The 19179-nt window shown below is 36.3% G+C and overlaps 2 pseudogenes; one reads left to right on the plus strand and one right to left on the minus strand.

Moving 5' to 3' along the window:
* The window catches only part of LOC149546136 (putative folate-biopterin transporter 6), a 151541-nt pseudogene that overhangs the window by 110906 nt on the left and 21456 nt on the right, over positions 1–19179 (plus strand).
* On the minus strand, positions 3231–11470 carry LOC149546137 (inactive glucose-6-phosphate 1-dehydrogenase 4, chloroplastic pseudogene; annotated as a pseudogene).

Genomic DNA, 19179 nt, shown 5'->3' on the forward strand with positions numbered 1-19179 from the left:
ACCCCACTCTAACAAGAAAGTAACAAGATAGAGTTAATTTTTCTTTAATGAACAACCTTAATAGTATTTATGAGAATCAGACAGTTAAAGAGGCCAAAGGGATTCCAGAGCGAGAACAGGCTATGGATAATGAATATCAGAGTCTTGTGAAGAATCACACCTGCATTCTCTTTGTTCTACCTAAAAGAAAGAAACCCTTTAGCTGCAAATTGATCTATAGCATCAAGTATCGTACAGATGGTTCCCTAGATAAATTGAAGGCTAGATTAGTTGCTCGAGGATTCACACGGCAGGAGGGCATTGATTATAAGGAAACATTTGTTCCTACTGCCAAGATCAATTCGTCTTCTTGCCATTGTAGCTCGATTTTGATGGAAAGTGCATCAGATGGATGCTAAACAAAATTACAACTAAAACTACTCTACTGCGCTTTGACAACACTTTGGCAAAACTGAAACTAACCTATCCCATCCTAACCAGCAACAAGAGGCTAAACTAAACCATTTACTGGTTCTGAAAAATAGCTGCCTTTTCTCTTCAATTTCCAATGAAAACCACACATATAGGCAAATAGGAATATATGGAAAAACAGCCAACATTTTACTAGTTGGTGCAATGATTCCTTAAGTATAAAATCAACTCTACTTACTTCGTCAAGCTGATTGAACAAATTGACATCTTGGAATGCATTAGTATGTTGTATTTGCTTCTTTTCATCAACATCTTCATGCTCAAGTGTTGTTATAACCCAGATCCTCGTACTTGTCTCAATCTGAGACAAATATCTGACTAGACAACCTCTTAAGAAGATGAACTCAGAATTCTTTGTGTTGGCTATTTCTCCTTTTGACTCTTTATCATGGTTGTCTTGAATAATTTCTTGCCATATCATCTCTTCTTCTATGGTTAAATGACCACTACTGTCTATTGGGGCATCTAACAACTCATCAATAGGAAAATGTTCACATATTGACACATTTTCGTCCATCATGCAAGTATTTGACATATGAACATCAATATTCTCACAGAAATTTTCAATAATGCCATCAAAAAGATCCTCCATGCTTCGAGCAGCTTCTATATCTTTTGAAGATACCTCTTCAACTACAGCTTCTTCACCTTGCTTAACAAAGGATGGTAGTTCATCAACCCAAGCCATACCATACTCCCTTTGATCCTTTGTCATTACAGCTAACGAGGAGTTGTTAGTTTGATAAACCATCATCCTTTCACCAACTTGCTCAAAACATGTAGGCGTGGCCAACAACTTCATCATCATCTTGTCTTTGCTCTTGAACCTCCTGAATTGGTTCTACCAACGTAAAATCAACAAGAATATATTTTCCTTCATCTCTTTGATCATTAACCAGCTTAGATGGGACAACCTTAAAAAGGTTTGGCATTTGAAAATCATGATAGTTAGTCCAAGAAGGCTGCCATGTCTGTTTGATACTTTGAGTATTTAGTTCAAGCTCATTAGATGACTGAAAATGAGAATTAATGAGGTGATTTGGATGGCTTTTCTCATTTAGAGGCTTATGTATGGGTTGTTCTACTTCTTTTGGGGCCTCCACCTTCATGAGTTGGTTAACAAACTCATGAGATTCTGGTTTGAAACTAGGGACACCAGGGGATTGGGTCTTTATCTCTTGAAGTCAAGCAAATAACAATCTCATCTGCTTTTCCTTCATAGCTATCTCCCTTGCAAAATATTCATCACATTGCCTTTGCTGCAGATCTATCACCTGCTGATTTTGGTCAGCTTGATAAGCCGACTCATCCTGCTGCACAGTATGCTCTTGATGTCTGTCAATACTTCTCATCTCCTCGTAAAAGTGTAACAAATAATCATCTAGGCTCATGTTAGCAACATGCTGAGGGTGTGTTGGTTCCCAAAACCATAGATTGGAATCGTACGAGCCTTGCCTGCTCGATGCTGGGATATCCAACCGATTAAGGCAAACTTGACGGGATTGATCGATGTGATCCAAATCCCCTACGATTCTAGCTCTACAAAACCAAGGCAGGTGTACCTAATCTTGGACCAAAACGTTTATATCCAAGATGCTTATAGAAAATTGATTAGAATGCATTGTAATGAAAGCTTTCAAAATGGCAAGAATTATCAAAAACTTTAAACTTGCGATTTATGAACTGAGAACAAAGGTAAATGATTGTATAAATATGATAACGTTTTAAATAAAGAATAATTATAGATTAATGCAACAAATGAATATATTAATTCCTCAATGGAAAGAAATGAAACAATTGCCAGCATATGGATTATGAATCAAGAGTAAAAGACTAGTGCTTAAAATGGGCAATCAGAGTCAATATTATTAGTTGAAACCTACAACTTTATAAAATTTAATATATTTAAACTACAAATAATTTTAACAATTTAGACGTAACAGATCAATTATATGAACACAATTCTAAACTAGTCTAGGATGCACTTTAACTCCAGTGATATAGAGACAAACTAGACATAAATACGGAAACAATTAAATATTTCACAATATCTGTGTTTATCAAGTTTAAAATGCAGTAATGACCCGATCCACTTATCTGAATATTAAAATATTTATAGAAATTAATAAAAAAACATTTATAAAGGACACAACTTAATAATAATTTAAAACTCTAACGCAAATAAATTAAAATAAATATTTCTTACTAATTCGAAAATAAGTTGTACAGGAGATACTCCTTACGGATGATCCATCCAATATAGTCTGACTCCAGAATCAAACAAGAATTCATTCGATAATCCACCATCCACGGGCTTAGTTCAAAAAATCATTTCTTTGCAACTGAAAAATATAATATAAGTGCCTAAGATATGTATAAATTTTATAGGAATATGAATTGTCTATATTGTATTCTACATCATATATTTATAAGGAAACAAGGGGTATCGGTTTCCTTCTAAAAATCACACCACTTCATAACAATTAACTAACCCATGACTTCGTAATATAATTTTTATTAAACCCAAATACAACCGCCATTTTAATTACCGGTGTTTTATATTTCTTTATCGGCAAGGGCTTGTATCCTTTGCATTTCACCATTTGAACATTTACTCATCAATTCATGACGTGTGTTCGGTTACTCCAAGTATGACTTTACAGAATCGAATGCAATTTTGTACAGATACTCCATTCCTTTGCATATTCCTTCCAGACCGGTATGTGTCCATATCAGGCCTCCATATAACTCCTATGGTTTCACGCATTTACAGTCATACCTGCAACAAAGACAAAACGAAATAAGATTTTAATTACCGAGTGATATAAAATGATTCGAGCCCTTTCTATAACAATAGCAGATGATAATCGATATGCTAAAATATAATATTCTGACGCCTGCAAATGACCAGTGCACAAATAATAGCTACGTAGCAAACTCTAAAGGCATGACTTTCACTCGAACCCTGCTCTTTATACTGACTGAGGATGACATCTTCAAGGTCTAACTTCTTCATGGACCTCAGAATCTTAACCTTTTCATTTCGAATATCTTCACCATTGATACTGACTGGTGGTTCCATGGCTAATAAAGCAATAGTCTGCAGTATGTGACTATGAAATATATCCCTAATTATTCCGTATTTGTTAAAATACCGTCCACTTCCTTCAATTCCCATTCCTCTAATACTATTACCTGTATATTTTGTATGTATTGAGGGTTCCATAAAGGCTCAAGGACAAGATTAGAGAAGTGTAACTTTAAGATTCTCAATGAGATCCTTTCCAAGACGGTGGTCTATCCTGTAAATTTGTTCCTCATAAAATTTAGAAGACAACCCCCGTGTCAACTTGGCTAATGATTCTATGTCGGAGCCAAAAGGCTTCTCAATAATTATATGGTTCCATCCCCTTTTGCTCTGAGCCTTATCTGCATGTTGCAACATCAAGAAGGGCTCCTTGCGGTATAGATGGGTAAAATATTTCGTTTGCTCTTCCATCAGCCTCTAGCTTCTATATTTGACAATCTAGGTTTGTCATTCCTTCACAATTATCATAGCCTCCAAACTAATAGTATGTCCTCTTGAGAAAAGCATCCACCTTTTCATCACAATCTTCATTGAAGGAAGCCACTACAATAAAGGGCAAACAATGCAGGAGATATCTTGTTTCTAGCTAGTTCCCCTGTTGCTCCGATGACTGCAATGCACGGAGAAGATCCTGCAACTTCTATCAAAGTCTGGGAACCCTTTTCTGGAAAAAGCAAATTATGGTTTGTAGCAACAAGAGGCACTCCAACATCGTTTAGAGGATTCACAACATTGTTTGTTTGTTTTTTCACACTAGTTTCCAATTCATGTTTTCCTTATATTCTTGATAGTGAGATCAAGTTTGTCCTTTCTTCCTTGGGTATAGATGTATACTCCAGAGACCCCAATGCAAATTCATCCAACTATATTTCTGCACTAGGGAAATCGTTCCCTATCCTAGGTTGCCCATAAGACTTACACATATGAACCCTAGATAATAACCAAGGCTTCAACCAGCAAAGCTTTAAAGGACCAATATTCACATACTCTCCTTGGAATGGATAAATGCTATACACCAAAGAACCATTATTGTTTGGTACACATGCTAAACTTGAAGCCTATCCAATTTTTTTTAATGAATGATCGGGTAAAAATGTTGCAAATGGAAACTATAATTTGCAAAAATTTCAAGGTTCCATTAGGGTGATTCTGAAAATCATCATGACAGTTGGAAATAAATTGGCCTTCATGGGGTTGCTGATGCATATTGGTACACTGCCATAAGGCTTGAGCAGGGATGGGTGGATGGTCAACATATGGAATTCATTGGCTATTTTCTGGTGTAGGATATTTTTGATTGTTTTGGGCAAAAACAGTAGCATAATGTTCTTGAAACGGCCGGTAGGATGTGATATGAGGATTTTCATGGAAATGAGGATGATAAGGGAGGCTTGTATAAAAAGAAGACATGCTAAAACATTTATATATGCTGGAAAATTGCTGAAATAATTAAAAACCAGCATAACCAAGTTTAATTTCCCACATACCAACACTTATCTGCTTGAAACAAGTAGATATTTTTCCAGAGTCGCCAGATGTGTCTCTTTGCTACCTCCAAAGGCAAAAACTACTACTATACACATCTAACAACAATAATATAAAGCTGGCCTCTGAGCAGGGGCCGGCTTGGAATATTCTTGATCATAGGATGCTTCCCCTTGATTTATCTCAGATGCTGGTTCAACTTGTGGACCAAGATAAAGCTATGTAGTTCTCTTTGTTTCTTGTGTTGTTCTTCTCTCTTTGATATTCAATGAAAAATTTACCCCTCTTTTAGTGGAACAATAATATAAAGCTTGAAAAGAATTGAGAAATCAGCTCTTTCTCCCACCAGGCATGCCAAAATTATCATCTCTCAAAAGTTGCACCCTTGTGCCATGTTATAGAACTTAGCCTTTTGGAGAAACATGGGATCTTTCGGGGGTTTGTGGGTCACCCAATTGGAAAGAACCTCCAGTCTAGGCCCGTTCCTATAAGATGCATTCACCTAAAGCATAACACTTAACTTTCTAAGGGAAAGAGATAGAAGAATAACATAAAATGAAACCTACTAACTTCTAAAAGGTAATGCACTAGATAAAGCTTGTCTAAAATTGCATAACAAAACGTAACACAACTCAATCCACAACTCAACTCTCGTATACATAACTCAGTATTACACGTCTTTGCATCAACAATTTACAAGAAGATCATGAAATGATCACAATTTTACTAGCAGGAAATTCTGTCCTCACACGTCAAAACTGCTTTCCACATTAATACAACTTGTAACCTGCAAGTAAATATATATTTATGCATAGAGGTACTATTTGGTAAAGTGCAAGATCAAGGAAATGGAAAGATAACTTCACAAGAAGCTGCAGTATGACACTTAGCACACAGAATAACAGAAAATGAGAAGGAAACAAAAAATTTATTGATCACCAAGCCGCCAAAATTCTGCCATACACTTTAGTACATGAGTTACAATAACTCCATTAATTGTTGTCAAGAACTTAAGGAAATTACATAACAGCCAACCAAAGGGAAAAAGAATTGCCTCACCATGAAGACTCGGCACAAACTTATAAAAAATTTCAGCCAAATGCACTGATCAATAAAGCACAATGAATGTTGGGTCAAATTCCACAATCAAGCCACTTTTTGGGTCCCTCGAAACACTCCAAAAAGGTAAATAAGTGCTCAAAAAGTCATGCGGCCTCCCACATAAAGGTTCTTCATAAATGCACTCTTATCTCTCAAAATATCCCAATAAAGTCTCTAAACAGTGAAAAGTAATAACTTTCTAACCTTCAAATCCCATCAATATGACCTTACACCTTAACTCTCCAAAATATCTCTGTTCGACTTTTAGAGATAAAAATAAATATCTTATCTTGCACTTTAAGTAATAATTATTAAATAACTTATAATCCATTTACTTAATATCAATTAAGTGATGAACTATAAAGTATTTAATATGTTTATTTAACAATTATTAGATAATTAATAATTTATTATTTAAACAAAATTAATTATGTTGATAATATTTATTGAGTGATAATTAAATCACTTAACAATATTATTAATATAATAATGTTCATTAAAAATAATAGATTATGAATTATTTAGTAATTTTTTACTAAATGATACAAATAAAATATTTATTTTTATTTTAAAAACCAATTTCCATATTTTGTATTTTTTATATAATATCAAATAAATTATTTATAAAAGATCATTCATAAATATTATTAAAAAAATACAATACAAACTTACAGAAATAAAAAGGATTTGAAGCTGCTTGTTATCATTTCCAAAAATCTAGAAGCTCTTTGTTGATTTCTCTTTAGATCTAAAACCTTGGGGTAAAGTTTTCTACAAGAAAATTTTGCTTCCTTCCTCTTACAGTTATTGCAGATGTACCCTTGTTGCTTTGTAACCCGTCAACTTGCTGCGAATCTACTCTTGTATTTGGCTCAAACAAAAATGCACCATTGATTGACATAACTATGACTCTACCTGAAATGAGCCCGGGGGTGAAAATTTAGGTAACAGTTCCATGTTCTACTTCCACAAGTCACGATATTTCTGAAGATAGTATAAGGTGTGAACTTTTTCATATAAGGGTGATTTCTAAGAACACTAAAATTGACACATTGATAGATAGTGGGTCCTAAGTTAATTTGATTTTAGAAGAAATTGTTAAACAGTTGGGATTGGAAACTAACCCACATAAGAGACCTTATCCTTTAGGTTGGGTGTGCAATGATAACAAATTGCGAATAACAAGGCAATGTAAGTTAAGATTTGCAATAACATCCAAATACATAGATGAGGTTGAATTTGATGTGGTTCCACTTGACATCTGTGGGATTGTGTTAGGTAGCCCATACTTATATGACACAAAAGCTCTCTTCTACAAGAAGCATAATAAGTATTATTTGTTTAAGGAAGGAATTGAATACATTATAAGAGCTCATCATATGAAGAATGAAGGATCAATTGTAAATATAGGGCATTTGAAAATGGTTGTAAATGCAAGCAATGGACTGACTCTCGTATTTGCTACAACAAGTGAGGATCAAGTGCAAGCAGAAACAAGTTTTCAACCAGTGATGATAAAAGAGGATTTGAATGATTCATTTTCTAATGGTGTTCCTATGCAGGGGATCTAGAAAGTTGATACTTTTTCCATTTCATCAGTTTATTCGGTGTTATTTATTTTTCTACTAGTTGGTACTATGTGGATGATGAATGTAACAATGGATACTGGTGGATGTATGGTAAATTGTGTAAGTAATGCTATTTTGTTTCTTATGATGTGTGTGATGAGTCAGATATTCAAAATTCCAACAAGGTGCACAAGTGATACTAGACAAGTGAGGCGAACATGCCCTTACTTTTATTGTATGTAAAAATAGACTTTTCGAGGTCCAAAAGCTTCTCAGTGGGGAGGAATGATCCAAGTGGATCCAGAGAACTTGAAAAAATTAGTCTTAGAATCTCACAGTATCAACATCAGTGACTAGAGCTTGATGATACAATATTGACGCAATTTGAATCGCGTCGAAAAGAGATCATGGTGAAAAGTTATGCTTGGTCAAAGTTTAGGTCAAACTGGTGAACTAGAGGTTGACTTTATTAAAAAAGAGGTGAAATTTGACCATCTTGAAAGTGGTCAACAATGGATTTCATATCGAAGAGCTCATTAGGAGCTTTCCAATACATTTTGAATGGACAAAATCCGAGTTCATATGCAAAAGTTATAGCAATCAGGAGCTTTCCAACACATTTTGAATAGATGAAATCCAAGTTCATATGCAAAAGTTATGGCCAAACGAAATTTCCAAAAGAATAAAATAAAATCAAGTTGTTAGTGATGATGTCAGCATGACGGTTGTGGGAAACATGACATAGCAAGTTGGTCTTGTTTAAAAATGGTCTTTACCGGAGTTGAACCCCAAACCTCCCAAACTTGCTAATGTCTCCTAAACCATTACACCATGCATTCAACTTTGGTAAAGACATGCATGTTATTTTATTTAACATGAAATAACTACTCACTGACATTTGGATCACTTTGGCTACAACCAAGAACAGCAGAACCATCTATTTCGTGCATTAGTCTATTATGCCGCCCTGATTTTCGAAATTTCAAAGCTTGTTGCATGAGATGATTTTGTTGTTATTTGGAAAATAGTACATGCTATAATGGGGATCGAGCCTCTAACCATCCAACTCCTAAAATTACTCTACCATTACACTATTTGTTAATTCAAATATTGTCTAGCGGCATTTCTTATTTAAAAGTGTTTAGCCACCAAGCTTATTTAAATAAGGGTTATTGTTAAAACTAACCTTTATTTATGAGATGGGGATAAGATTTTTCATTGAAAATGAATAAAAATCGCCATGTAAAGGGAGTTGCAAGGTTGTTAAGTTGCTTTCACCTAATTTAGCTAATTTTTATGCATTTAAGTAGGTGATAGCCCCTTTGTAAAGCCATGGGAGTTTGGAGAATTTCAGTGGACAGAAATTTTGTAAAGGAATAATTTTTCCTTGTGAGAGATTGTAAGCACGAAGGCGTTGTGTATTGTGTTCAAGTGCATAGAAGAGACTATGAATGCTCAAAGCTTGGATTCTATAACAAAGTGTTTTGCTTGGTAGAGTAAATAAAGCAGTCCCCTGATTGAGAAGCAAACCCAGAGATGTAGTCCTATCCAGACGAACTTCGTATCAAATTGTTTGTCTCTCTTTATTCTCTTTCTTATTCTCTCATTCGTTTAAGTTTCTTTTATATTATTCTCTTTTATGTACATTAAACAAATTATTTAATTAAGTGTTTAAGCATGATTTTTCTTGTAATTTCAACAATTTAAAATACATACCATGCAATTACTGCCTAGATCACGGCTTAAATATGTATTTGGATTAAAGTGATCAAACTTGTAAATCCTAGTTTACAGATCAAGAGTCTACCAAAATCTTATGAGCACTAATGTTGATATCAAATTTCCAAAGTTATGCACCAGACTTTTTTAGCAAGATTGTTGGAAACAACAGTTTGGCAGTAGTGTCACCTCGTCCTCCTCAAAGCATGCCTTTTAAACCAAATCATTTTACAAGGATAAAAGAAAATATCAACACTCTCAGCAATCTCAATACATGTCCTACATGAAATTCAAATTCAAAATCAGCGAGTTTGTGGAGCTTGTCAAGCTAGAGAGCACCATAGAAGACAGTTCAAGAATGGTGACTCATAGTGAGCCTCTAAGGTACTACAGTTGGTCCATGCTGATGTATGTGATACAATGAATAACCCTATCACTACATGCAGGCATTTCTTACTTCATATTGATGATTTCAATTAAAAAATATGGGTGCACTTTCTTAAATAGAAGTAAAAGGTGTTTATTGTATTTCAGAAATTTAAGGCCTTAGTAGAAAAAGAGTTTGGTTATTCTATTATATCTCTTATGTCTAATAATGGGGAGGAGTTTTCTCCTACTACTTTCTCCACTTTATGTGATACACATGCCATTAGACGTCTGATAAGTAGCCCATACATCCCTCAACAAAACAATTTCATAGAACATCAAAACCACATGCACCATTACAAAAATGGTCAAGTGTATGGTGGAACATAGAAATGTTCCTAAGAAATATTGGGCAGAAGTAGTGTTTACTGCAGTCTATCTCCTTAATAGGTCTCCCACACATGTTGTTAAGGGAAAGACTCCTAAGGAGCTTGGACTGGTTGCAAACCTAGGTCAACCATCTAAAATTTTTTGGCTCTTTAGCATAAAAGAGTTTTGTTTCCAAATGCCCAGCACTCCCAGTTGGATTCCAAGAGTCAAAAACTCATGTTTACAAGTTACAATGACAACCATAAGGCTTAACTTTTAATTATTGTAGACATTGATCATCTTACCTTCAATCGTGATGTAGTCTTTGATGAAGCACAAGGACCATTTCTCCCTTCCTCATCAGAGCAGAATTTTGAGGATCAACCTTCGAAAGTCTCTAATTAGATGCTCATCTTTTGCTGAGTCCACCTAATGCGAGGGACAATGCAGAATTTGAAGTTGATGATGCACTACTTGAATTTCCTCTGGATTATGCTAATCTTTCACCTATTATAGATCCTCTTCCACCTCCAGCTTCATTTATTCCACCTAAATGATGGCCTAAGACTATCAATAATCCTCGTTCAAATGAGCTCATTGATGGTAGATCTCCTAGAAAAAGGGAAATGTTCAATGCTCCCCTCGAGATTCATGACAAGGGCTTAACCACCTCCTGTATGCTATAAGTTGAGTAGTTGTATTGGGTACTAATAGGTCGGCTTTTTAGTGCAACGACAACCCCACTCTAACAAGTGGTATCAGATCTTGGTCAAAGATTCAAATCCTCAAACTCTTAGGTAATGCTAAGGGGGAGATTGTTGGCAAAATGTTCGCTGCTACCCTCAAGATTCGTAACAAATGCTTAACCACCCCGTGTGTACTATAAGTTGAGTGGTTGTATAGGGCACTAATAGATCGGTCTTTTGGTGCAACGACAACCCCACTCTAACAAGAAAGTAACAACATATAGTTAATTTTTCTTTAATGAACAAACTTCATTTTATTTATGAGCATCAGACGTTTAAAAAGGCCAAACGATTCCAGAGAGGGAACAAGCTATGGATAATGAATAGCAGTCTTATGAAGAATCACACCTGCATTCTCTTTGATCTACCTACAAGGAAGAAACCCATTAGCTGCAAATGTGTCTATAACATCAAGTATCGTACAGATGGTACCCTAGATAAATTCAAAGTTAGATTAGTTGCTTGAGGATTCACATAGCGGGAGGGGATTGATTATAAGGAAACTTTCATACTTTTATACCTACTACCAAGATCAGTATAATTCGTCTTCTTGCCATTACAGCTCAGTTTTGATGGAAAGTGCATCAAATGGATGTTCATAGTACTTTCCTCAATGGTGAGTTGTAGGAAGAAGTCTACATGAGGTAGCCTCCTAGTTTCAAGGTTGTCGACAAAGAACGCCAAGCATGTATACTCAAGAAGGCATTATATGGACTTAAACAAGCCCCTCGACCAGGTTACATCAAAATTGATCAGTACTTGGTTGGTCATGGTTTTCAACATTGTCTCTTCGACAGTAATTTGTATATCAAACACTCTGGGGATGATATTCTCATTCTCTTTGTCTATGTGGATCACTTGATCATTACTAGCAATTTCTAAGTTACCAATGCATCAGCTCAGGAGGGGGGTGTGGATGTGAATGCGGACTAGTGCTTGGATGTGGGAGGAGGCATGGTGGATGCTGGCAGGAAGCGTTGTTGTCTCCTATGGATGTTGGTGGGGTGCTCTGGAGAGAATCCGGAGAGCATCCGGGCACATCCTATGAGTATCTGGATGTTTCCACCGCCCAGTCACTTAAGTGACTTAAAAACATGTGTTTTAAATGGTTTTTTTTTCCCTTCTATTTGCCTCAAAACCCTAAAATGGCTCTAAAAGAGGCCATTCATTGCCCATTCTTCCCATTTTGTTTTCAGCTAGGCTCTCTTCTCAGTTGGTCTCCATTGTGAAATTCTAAAAGCAAGGTCATTAGTTTTGAGGAGGATCATACATAGGGTGTCTATTGAGCTTCCACAAAGGACGGATAAGCATCTAAGGTAAGCATTCAATCCATTTCACAAGTTCTATTAGTGATTTTTTTTAGTTCTTCATGAATTTTTCAAGTTTAGGAGAAATTTTTCAAGAAATTTTTTTTTTTTTTTTTTTTTTGTAAAGAAATGGAGTAAATTTTTTAAACATTTCTAAGTTAATGTTTTTTATTTTCTTATTAAATTCATAGTTTCTATTGTGCAAGAATAGCCACTACTGATAGTCAAAGTTTAGCAGCAGGGCAAGAACGAAGTGATAACTTCAATATTGATGTGGCATCTCCATTATGGAGACAGACCACAAGATTATCACAGGTTTCCGGAGGTGGGTCATACATTTGGAGATGCAATATATGTCATAGTAAACCATTCAACAGCTCGTATTCTCGAGTCAAAGCTCATTTTATGGGCCCTACTGGTAAAGGAATAGCATTGTGCAAGGGAAGTAAAGATGGAAAAAGGTTGACCGATGCACAGTTAGCCGGATTCATTAAAGAACAAGTTGATCGTTTAGTGAGCAAATCAAAAACAAGTTTGTACAAATCTTCATCTACAAAGAGCAAAGTGAATGTGCCCATTGATCATGTTGCATCCTCCAAACATCCATTCTTGGAAGTGGGAGAGGAGGATAATGAAGTAGAAGTTATTACTTGCAAAAGAGGTCCATTGGATCAAGCATTCAAAATGGAGGCAAGAGAGATTGTTGATGAAGCAATTGCACATTGCCTTTATGCCAATGGTCTTCCTTTCAATTTGGTAAGATCACCATATTAGAGGGAAATGGTTGTAGCCATCCTTAGAGCACCAACTAATTAAATTAGCCCCAGGTATGAAAAGGTGCATACTACTCTTTTGCAAAAAGAAAAGATTTCTATAGAAAAAGCTCTTCAACCAATTAGGACATCTTGGAAAACTTCTGCATAACTATTGTATCTAATGGATGAAAAGACACAAGAAACCAACTACTGATAAATGTGATTGCAATGTCCTCCAAAGGGGCAATGTTTTTTAGGGCGATTGATTGTGAAGGACAAGTTAAGGATTCACAATTCATTTCTAGAATTCTCCTTGAGGCAATAGAGATGGTGAGTAGTGATAATTTGGTACAAGTGGTCACAGGTAATGCCACAAATTGTAGGGGTGCAAGTGCTTTGGTTGAGTCGATACGACCATATTTTTTTGAACACCATGCATTGTACACTCTCTCAACTTGGTCATGCAACAAATTGGCACCCAAATAGATTGGGTGAAGCAAATATACCAAGAGGCAAAGGAGATACAAATGTTTGTGACAAACCACCACATGTCACAATCTATGTTCAGATCATTCTCCAAGTTGGAGTTGTTGAAGGTAGATTTAAAATTGTAATTATTTAATTTTATTTATTTATTTATTTTGAATAAGTTTTATATTCATGTTCAATATCAAATTTCTTGTTTATAACTTCATTTTATATTTGATGTCATATTGTCAACTTGCTTATAGGTAGCTGGGACTAGATTTGCATCTCCTACTATTGTTCTGAAACGACTCCTCAAGGTGAAATCAGCACTGGGCCAAATGGTTATTTGTAACCAATGGGCTATATGGAAGGCTTCAAATTCAGAGAGAACCTTGAAGGTCAGGGGTATGCTCTTGGATGAGCATTGGTGGGCTCGTGTGCAATTTGTGTTGGATTTCACTGAGTCTATCATGACTATGATACACTTTGCCGATACAGATTCACCTTGCTTGGGGGCTGTGTATGATAGCATGGACACCATGGTAGAAAAGGTAAAGCTTTCCATACAAGCACATGAGACTAACCCCACAGAATGTGAAGCCTTGTGCAAAAAGGTGGAGGATATCATTCATCATCGTTGGGAGAGGATGACTATCCTATTGCACCTCCTTGCATATGCCTTATCTCCAAGGTACTATAGCCAAGAAATAGTTGCTATGCCGGATAGAATTGCACCATATGTGGACAAAGAAGTTGCTACTGGGTGCTACACTGCATTTGCAAGACTCTTCCAAGATGATGAAATACACAAAAAGGTGAGGCAAGAATTTGGCTTATTTGCTTTAGGATCAAAACTTATCAATATGCAATAAAAGACCAAAATGACATAGGAGCTATCACATGGCAGTACATGTATGGTCAACTATTCAAGCATCTACAACCTCTTGCAATCAAAATCCTCTCAAAAGTAAGTTTTCATTTACTTATGTATTTCTAGCAATTGTATTCTACACTTTAGTGTTTAACATTCTCTAATTTGCTTTTCATTTATATGTTTAATTTTAAAATTTTATGAACACTATTCAGGTTGCAAGTTCTTCTGTTGTTGAACGGAATTGGAGTACATACTCCTTTATCCATTCAGTGAAGCACAACTGGCTGGGCTCAAAGAAAGCTGAGGACTTGGTTTATATGCATACCAACTTGCATCTTTTGTCACGTAGGGAGGATGGATACAAGGAAGGGTCAACCAAGCTTTGGGATGTAGCCCCTGAATGTGTAGACTTGGATGCAACACTTCAAGATCTTACTGTGATGACGAATGATGATGTTGATAACATCATAGCACGTGCATCTAAAACAATTGGAACCATGCATGATTCAAATGAATTTACAAGTGTTGTAGCAAGAGGAGATGATGAGAATGTAGATTTTTGGAGAATCCTTATGATTTTGAATGACTGAATGTGACTTACAAATCTTGAGCCTTGACTCTTGATTGATCAACATTGAACCATGAACTATGTTTGATTTTGTAATTCAAATTGCATTGGAATCTTGATGTTTTGATTACTGTTATAACTTATTTCAATTTGATTATGATAAATTATAATGATTCAATGAACGGTTTATTTTTGTATAGTTGATATTTCTTGTATTTTTTTGCATACATTGTCATAAATTGTAGTTGAAAACTTTACATAAATATATATGTATTAATATATATATACTTATGTACGAACGCACCCAAACACATCAAAAATCCCCAAAAAAAAATCCACGCATCCACGAATCAACACCCCACACCTGCATCAGCATCAGAACTAGAATCGATAACTTAGAGCAACTCAACACATTTGATTGCATAAATCAAACAAGATCTATGCAAGGATTTTTATATGACAAATTTGGGCCTCCTCCATTATTTAGGTGTTAAGGTTTGACAAACTAATGGTATCATCTTTATTTCTCAGTCTAAGTATGCAAGGATTGTAAACTTGCTTCCACACCCATGGAAAAAGGACCGAAGTTGTCCGCTAAGTTGGTTTCTCCTCCTATTGATTAAACCACTTACAAGCAACTAGTGGGAAGCTTCATCTTCCTTAGTACCACTAGACCTGATCTCAATTTTGCAGAGAGTTACATTTCATGCTTCATGATAGCCCCCATGGCTGATCATTGGGTAGCAACGAAGCGCATATTTCATAATGTGAAGGGCACATTTGACTATGGACTTCTTTACACTAGGAGTCATGATTCTAGACTTGGTGGGTTTGCAAATTCAGATTGAGCAAGTTCAATTGATGATACAACATCAACTTCTGGATGTGTTAAGTTTGGGATCTAGTGCAATCACCTGGACTAGTAAGAAGTATTATGTAGTTTTACTCTCCTCCATAGAAGAAGAGTATTCGGAGCTATTAAGCCAGCGTGTGAGGCAGTTTAGTTTTGTTGGATGCTTGCAAATATGCATTTGTCTCAAGTAGGCTCGACTCCCTTGCTCTTTGATAATCAAGAAGTGCTCAAACTTGTCGAGAACCCGGTCTTCCATGAAAGAACCAAACATGTGGACGTTCAATGTCGTTACATTCGACCATTGGTTGAAGACGAGACTGTTCACTTGTAGTCTGATCCACTATACTTGCAATATGTTCCAATAGCAGATCAAACTGCAGACATTCTCACCAAGCCTCTTGGTCCAGATAAGTTTGTTCAATTCAAAGGTCAGCTTGTTGTTGTCGACAGATTGACCATTAAGGGAGGGTATTAGAATTTTTTTTTTTTTTTTAATTATTGGTCAATTATGTAATATATTTAATTATTTGTAGTTAAGGTCATTTGTACGATCTTCTTATGTTTTATATTAGAAACTCTCTATTTTGTACATTCGTAAAATCCTTTATAATGATCTCTTCAATCATTTGTTAATAGAACAATAATTTTACCAATTACTTGTGTAATAGAACATAGGATATGGACAATTTGACAAGTTATTAAAATGCCATGGAATGAACTTAAGGAATTCTTATTTTGCTAGTTGAGGACAAAAAGCCTCTTCTTTTTTCTAATTCCAGTGGTGAGACCCACCCTTTCTAGTTGGCATTCTTGGATTGAGATTTACAAAAATGAAGATTTATACAGCTTTCTGATATGCATAACTATATTTTCGCGTTTTGTGTGCTTTCTTGAGTGTCGCTTGAGTTTGTGAAGAGTTTAGAAGCTTTTTCAGTGTGTTGGTGTGCCTTTTCAAACTATCAGAAAACCATATCAAAATATCATTATCATAACTTGGCGGTCAATAGAAATTTTGTTATGGGAATTGTTTGTCGCTTTCCTCCTTGCTAAACACCATCTTTTGAGGATTCATATATTGAGTTTGAAGACCTAATTTTTCTAAGCAAGTCTCTCTCTAGACACGTCATTCTTCTTGCTAGCCTGTTGTAATGTCCCCAATTTTGTCAGCATCAGAGTTTCAAAGATTAGCCTATTATCGTGATCCTTTTAGATTAATTATTGTGGATAGAAGGTCTTCTGTGGCAGTGGCTTGGCTTGGGAGGGTTCTATCTTCTCCACATCTCAGTAAGCTACAGGTTGGTCTTTGTTTGGTGCAAATCGGACTTCATTTGGGCTTAGTTTTGTGTACTTACTATTTGTGATAAGTTGGTGTTGATCAAAATGGACCCTTTCTATTTTAGGAAAGTACATTTGGTCACATGGAGAAATAATAAGTATGACTCCTGTTTCAAACGGCATATTTAAACGATGAGTATTTTGGGAGTTATTATATTTTTAGTGGCTAGATTATTATTAATTATTAAATGGCTTATTATAAAGTTATAATTTAACTTTATAATTTCACTTAAGTTGAGAGTTGAGTTATCATTGAAAAGTGTCATTTATTAATTAGTTAAGTCAAGTCAAGTGAGAGAATCTAATGGAAGCTTCTAATTAATGTTGTTGTTCAGCCCGTGGAAAACAGGAAAGAAAATAGATACTCAATGCAAATTACTATTCATTATCAAAATGTTTCCGTACACAGCAATGGTATTCCATACAATGACAACGCCGCTGATAATGATGCCAAATACAAAAGTGTTCACAACATTTATAATGTACGAGACGGTGCAATGAAACAACACGACCGTCACCACATCGGTAACTATCTAACTACCCTTTTTCCGGACAACATCATCCCCCTCAAAAAAGAAAAGTCGTCTCCTGGTGACTTTAGAAACTAACAAAATAGGAGACAACTACATACAACAGAGAAATAATATACACTAGGGAGGAGGTTGCATCCCTGAAGAGCTCTGTTGTCGGCGTAACTCGTACACTTGATTCGTCCGGATGCGTAAATCCTTCTGAGTCCGCGTATTAACCTCTACTGCTTCCTTTAGAAGAAGCACTGCCTCCATAGCCTAAGCCTTAGCTGTTTGCAATTCCTACTCGGCCACCTGTAGTCTTTGTTTGGCCATCTTCTTGTCTTGCAAAAGTGTTGCGCGCTCGGCTGCCCACGCTGCCTACTAGCTAACCAAGTCAGCAATTAGCTTCTCTCCAATCTCCCTCTCAACCGTCACAAATCTCTCAGCTGCGATCTTTTCTGATGCCTTGTCTACCTCTGCACGCCTATGAGCATAATAGATGCCTTTATATGACCCTACTATCTCGTACGCCAGCTTCTCCATCAGAGTGTTGCACGGTCCCAACTCAGGCTCTGTGGCCCAATCAGCCAACATCTCTAGTGTCTCAACTACTGGCCATCCCCTATCCTCAAAGTAGGAGCGAAACCGCTCAAGAAAAAACCCCCGAATATAAGCTCGGATCAAATGCAACTCTCTCCTAGGAGTCAAAGCCTAGCATGCAATGATGCGTCCTTTCTCCACCACAACCCGCATAGCTCTGAGGTATTCCCTGCATCTATCCTCATCCAACCCATAGTCCTCCTTCGCCACATTGTCAAGCGACTAGTCCCCATCAGTATCCATTTCTACCTCTCTTGCAGTAGCCACGTCCACATCTGGTGCTGCCGCCTCCTCTCTGGGCACATCCTTGGACTGTGGTACTCCCACCTCCTGTGGCTCTAAAACGGCAACTAGTCATGGGGATACCCCTCCACAGGATGAACAGTTGTGTGGTGAAGTTTCTTGAGTGAAGTTACATTTTGGCAACAAAAGGGAATCTGGAGGTTATAAATACAAGCTCATTTCATTGGCAAAAGCATGCTTGATTATTTTATTTGCTTTTGATGTCTTTGTGGCTTTTTCTGAGGTTCTGATTTTTATGGTCCTTGCTGAAGTATAAGGGTTTGGAGATTTTGAGAATTGCATTTGCAATTTAGCTGCTGAGGTATAGTTAAGATTGCCTAACTTCTCTATTGTTTACCACTGTAGCTGAAAAGTGATAAACGTCGAAGGTTCGATATTGGAAGTTGCATTCAGTTCAATGCTAATGTATATTGAATTGAATCATATATTAACTCTGATTTAGGGTGTCTTCTTTCTCTATGCTAAGAAGGCAATATTTGTGTTGGGAAAAATAGTGTGGATCTACATTGTTGGCATTAACGTTTTCCAGAAAATTGGCATTTCTTTGGTCTCTGATTATCTGCATTTAGGGGCTGCACATCATGTGGTTTTGCCAAGATATTGTGTGATTGGAAACTACCACCATGGGTCTGTTATATCTCTGTTGCTTTTGGCACCATTGCTGGCACCTTCAGGCTGCAACATTATTTAT

The sequence above is a fragment of the Cupressus sempervirens genome, chromosome 7 (genome assembly GCF_028749045.1).
Source record: "Cupressus sempervirens isolate cs-2001-9-10 chromosome 7, ASM2874904v1, whole genome shotgun sequence".
Taxonomy (NCBI): Eukaryota; Viridiplantae; Streptophyta; class Pinopsida; order Cupressales; family Cupressaceae; genus Cupressus; species Cupressus sempervirens.